General features: G+C 37.8%; 1 protein-coding gene across 3 annotated transcripts in view; it reads left to right on the forward strand.

Annotated features, from left to right (window-relative positions):
- Positions 1-5,574, forward strand: part of ca14 (carbonic anhydrase XIV) — a 95,171-nt gene that overhangs the window by 71,508 nt on the left and 18,089 nt on the right. The window lies entirely within an intron of this gene.

Below are 5,574 nucleotides of genomic sequence, written 5' to 3' on the forward strand. Positions count from 1 at the left end.
AAAATCAACCCATTGACATTGTCAGTGTGTAATGTTGCATTGTGTAAAGGCTCTGTTGTGACAACATACATTGATTTGTATTTGTATTTCTCTGTAATCATCTCCACCTGAGATGATGAACATCTACAACATCAGACTGTCTACTGTCAGACTGCTGATTCTCCAATTCAGCACCTATTCAGTGCCAACAAACACACAACTGCATTTATTCAATAAATCTGTTTACTTTCACTTTGCCTCCTGCTTTCTGTTCTTGGGTGTAGGAGAGTGAATCTCTGTCAGAGAATAGAGTTCATTTCAATTTTAACTGGCTCACCTAAATCTAGTGACCTCTTTCAGACAGTTAATCTGGACTAACATTAGTATATGACTGGCTGTCCCGATACAGGCCCTGATGGGTGTAGTAAGAAGTAAACACCTAAAGAAATGCAAGTCCAACTGTGGAAAAAAAAGAACAATCAGGCATATACACAACAATTTAGAGTTCAGAGAAGAATGGTTTTAAGTGTGAATGTTGGTGACTTTATCAGAGGACAGATTCATCACTGCTCAAAGAGATGTGTAATATTAGTTCATTTAAGGGAATTCATTAATTACAGACCATGATTTCTAGTCTGACTGCATGAATGACTCTCACCAAACCAGTCAGTGTTTGTGCTCTAGATTCATTAACCTCAGCTGATTTTACCTTTCATGTCTATGTTGTAACAGCAGGTGAGTGTGACATTTACATTTACACCGATGCATTTTTATCAAAAGCAACAGTGCATTCAAGATACAAATTATCATGCATTCCCTGGGAAACTTTATTGTGTGACCCAGGTAAACAATGAATTAATCTTTTCTGTTTCTTAGCATTATAGTTTTGTCTTGTTTGTAGTGTGATCAACGTTGTGTAAACAGTAGATGTGTTAGGGAAGTAACAAGTAACATTTTTATTTTGCTAAACATATTTTGCTAAAATGAACGAAATGACCCGAAAAAAGATTCGTTCATTTTGCTGAACGAGACTCAAAGGTCCGAGTCGGTAAAATGATCCGAACTTCCCATCACTACTACGAATCATGTCTAAGTTCATCATCTGTGTACTCTGACTCAAAAAGGTAGAATATGGCGAAAAACTCCATCTTATTTTCTCCTACACCTTGAGAGGAGGACATCATTGTACCTTTTTGTTTGCAAACAGCATTTTACTTGCACTTTGTTAGTCTTCTTAGTTCTGCCTACGTTCCCTGTGACCTTTCGACGTGATTCAATAGTACGTAGCATCGTGAATTTACTCCATGCCTTCTGTCATCTGATTGATAATTGAGAGAGGTTTTTTTTATCAATTAAAATTGTCTTTTTGCTGTCAAATCTTTACAGATTTTATCAAGTAAACATCAGAATAACCGTAGTCATATTTCCAGATGAACTGGAGCAGCTTGGCTTTATTTGATGCTTCATGAATCTTTTTTTTTTTTTTTTTTGAAAAATCAGAGAGTCTCAAATCAGGATCTTTTGAGGAATGTTTGTTTTCAGAAGCTTTACTTTCACTGTTCCTCAGTGGAGGAATGAGCCTCCAAAACACCACACATCTTTTGAATGTTTATTTGTTCATCTCTCAATCATCATTGGATTGCATTGCATTATATTTTTGGATCATCTCAATCTCATCTTAAACACAAATATTATTGGACACATAGAGTGACCACTGATATTTAGATCATTTTATGTCAGTATCGACTGTACTGTTATAAAGATCTCATTGATTTACATTACAATTAGCAGAATTTCTTCATATAAATAGCATCTGCAGCAAATTTATATTTTTGCTCAGTTTGAGTCTCTGAATTAAACGGGGGCTGTTTTTACCCTCCATATTCTCACTGTATCAGACTATATGAGCCATAAAAGCCATATGAGTCAAATATGATGCAAAATATATAACACTTTTTAAAATATATATTTAAGAAACTGTTCAATTTCAAAACGTGATTTCTCTGATGATTACATCATTGGTGAGGGTTAAAAAGATTTAAAAGTTTTAAGAATTGAAAAAATTGTAATCCCTGTCTCTTACTCATCAGGTTATGATAGTGTTTTCATCATCATTATCAGCCAAATATGTTGAGAATAATTGGAGTTTGTATTTGCAAAACTGCATTTTTCCATCTCAAAAATATATCTAAATTACGACCTATGCTCTAAATGTCAAATGCTGAAACATTAATTCATGCGTTTATGACCTCAAGATTAGATTATTGTAATGCTTTATTGGGTGGTTGTTCTGCTCACTTAATAAACAAACTACAGCTGGTCCAAAATGCAGCAGCTAGAGTTCTTACTAGAACCAGAAAGTATGATCATATTAGCCCGGTTCTGTCAACACTGCACTGGCTCCCTATTAAACATTGTATAGATTTTAAAATCCTGCTAATTACTTATAAAGCCCTGAATGGTTTAGCTCCTCAGTAGCTGAGCGAGCTCTTATCACATTATAGTCCCTCACGTCCGCTGCGTTCTCTGGCAATTTGATAATACCTAGAATATCAAAATCAACCGCGGGCGGCAGATCATTTTCTTATCTAGCACCCAAACTCTGGAACAATCTACCCTACACTGTTCGGGATGCAGACACACTCTGTCAGTTTAAATCTAGATTAAAGACCCATCTCTTTAACCTTGCTTACACATAACACATCAATATATTCCTATAATTCACATCCGTTAAAGGATTGTTAGGCTGCATTAATTAGGTCAACCGGAACCGGGAACACTTCCCATAACACCCGATGTACTCAGTGCATCGTCAGAAGAATGGCACCTACACTAATATTAGTCTGTTTCTTTCTTATTCCGAGGTCACATTAACCACCAGATCCAGTCCGTATCCAGATCAGATGGTCACTGCAGTGCCCCGCATCCAGTCCGTATCCAGCCCAGATGGTGGATCAGCACCTAGATACAACCTCTACAGCCCTGAATGTCACATCGACTAGATGAGCCCCAGAGACGGATCCCCAGTGAAAACCTCGTTATCTAGACGGCTGTCGGCACAAGACCACGGGCACCTGGTGAGTCCTCTGTGTCTGGCCAGAGGAGAACTGGCCCCCCGACTGAGCCTGGTTTCTCCCAAGGTTTTTTTCTCCATTTGTCACCGATGGAGTTTGGTTCCTTGCCGCTGTCGCCTCTGGCTTGCTTAGTTGGGGACACTTTCTCTTCACACGATATTGTATTTATTTTATTGTATTTGATTAATTATCTTTACTTGAAAATTGAGTGTTTATTGTTGCCCTTGGCATTGTTGATGTACTATTTCTTATTTAATACTGTACAGCCGCCTTGTCACAATTCTGTATTGTTAAAGGCGGTATATAAATAAAGGTGACTTGACTTGACTGTAACAGCTGATCACAGTATAAAGGAGTTCAGTATTATTGCAGTGAATCCCGTCACAGCAGTGTGAATGTGTGTTTGTCAAGCGGCTGCAGGTATGATGTGTTTCTGTTTCCTATAACGTGACACCCTGATTCTCCTAAACATATTTTACAGATGATAATGATGGAAAGAATCAGGGGCCTCATTTATAAAAAGTATAAATCATCCTAAATTTGTTCTAAGATCATCTCAAAAGTGCATAAGTGCGATTCAGAGAAAACGAACGTCCGCAAAAAAACCACATGCATTCGCCTCTATTCCAGATGTGATATTTATAAATCGCAAAAGATCTTGAAATTGTGCGCAGCTGATTGGTGTCAGATCTCTGTCTCGTAAACACCCGCTAATTAATATCATTAGCATATAAAAGAGCATCAGTCAACGTCGAAAACCATTGTTTGAGAATGGCGAGTGGCAAGAAAAATTATTTTAGTGAGGCTGAAGTTGAAAAATAATTTATACATGAGATACAAGCGAAACTGTAAACAGTTTACCGTTATTTGTGTACACTCACAATAAAATAAAACACTGTGCTTTAATTTGTAGCTGCCACACACACACACGGATGAGACGGGAGGTGAGTAGCAAACCAAACCAGAGTTTTATTAACAGATTTGTAAATGACAGAAAGCAAGATGGAACGGTAGTTAGGTAATCTTAGCTGACTGTCCTAGCATCAGCAATGTGAACGGTAGACCAGACAAAGGGGAACTGGAGAAGAGTGTCTTATATAGGGCATGGCTCAATGAGGATCAGGTGAACATAATTAGAATTCAGGTGATGATGAACGAGTGGGCGGTGCTACTGGTGACATGGCAGGTAGAGGTGGCTGTGATGAATGCCTGACAGTAGCATTAAGAAAAACAGCGGTCTTGTTTCTTTTTAATTTATGGAACTTTTTTTTTTCAGTTTGATGATCACACAAAAGCACAAGGCAAACATAGGGCAACGTTGCACATCTCAAAGCATGCAAAACAGAACAACACCACCAACAACCAAATAAATAAATAAATAAATAAAGAAAGAAAGAAAGAAAGAAAGAAAGAAAGAAAGAAAGAAAGAAAAAGAAATAAAATGCAGTCACATAAATTTAAAAAGCTTTAGATTTTTTATTGTTTTTATAAGCTTCTTATTTTGTGATCTCTGAAAGGGATCTTAAAGGGTTTCAAAGTATATTTTAAGTTCTGTTTTACAAAAGGTAATTATTACGCCCCGCGTCTAGGGTACGTTAAGGGCATAATTAAAAGAATGGCTGTGGTGCTGGATTCCCAAATCACTCCGGTCAGGGACCAAACAAACACACCAGTTAAATACAAAAAAATTGTGATGTTTATTAGAGATTAGACGTGAAACATAAAGAGCATCTCTTCGGGGTGGCCACAGGCCAACATAACAAACAAAAGGAACCTAGAAAGGAAAAAAAGAGAAACTAAGTAACCTAATTACATTGGAAAAAATAAAATACAGCCAGCTTACCTAACTGCCTAACCAAAAACAAAGCCCAACAGATTTACACAAAAGAAAAAAGCAGGACACCCCTTTGCTCTGTTTCACAAGGTGTGCTATAACTTTAACAAGGAATAAAAGCTAACTTTTAGCCACAAAGCATTGGTGTTAAACATTGGTTTGGCCGCCGGCCGGAGGAGGAATCCAGGAGCTCCGAACTCGAACACGTTTGCACCAACAATGAGCTCGCCGGCTGCTTGCAACTGGCTTCCTTAAAAAAAGACCCCGCCTTAATCGAGCGACCAATAACACGCCAACACCCCAGCGTCATTCAACCTATGAGAAAAAAAGAGAGAATAGAAGCAACACAGTGCAATGCAGGAAAATATCAAAAAGAAACAATCATTCTCATAACACTCCCACACACAAAGAATCTACCACAGGTAGATTATTCAAGATCAAATGGCCGAGATAATGCATCCGCCAGTACATTGTCTTTGCCTTTTTTATAGTGAATTTCAAGATTAAAATCCTGAACAAACAATGACCAGCGCATGATTCGTTGATTCGAATTCTTTATTCGGGCCAAGAAAACTAGCGGGTTATGATCAGTGGAAATGACTACGGGGAGAGAACTAGAGCCAATATAAACCTTGAAATGCTGTAAGGCCATCAACAACGCTAGTGTTTCCTTCTCGATTGTACTAT

This window comes from Labeo rohita, chromosome 16, assembly GCF_022985175.1.
Source record: "Labeo rohita strain BAU-BD-2019 chromosome 16, IGBB_LRoh.1.0, whole genome shotgun sequence".
Lineage (NCBI taxonomy): Eukaryota > Metazoa > Chordata > Actinopteri > Cypriniformes > Cyprinidae > Labeo > Labeo rohita.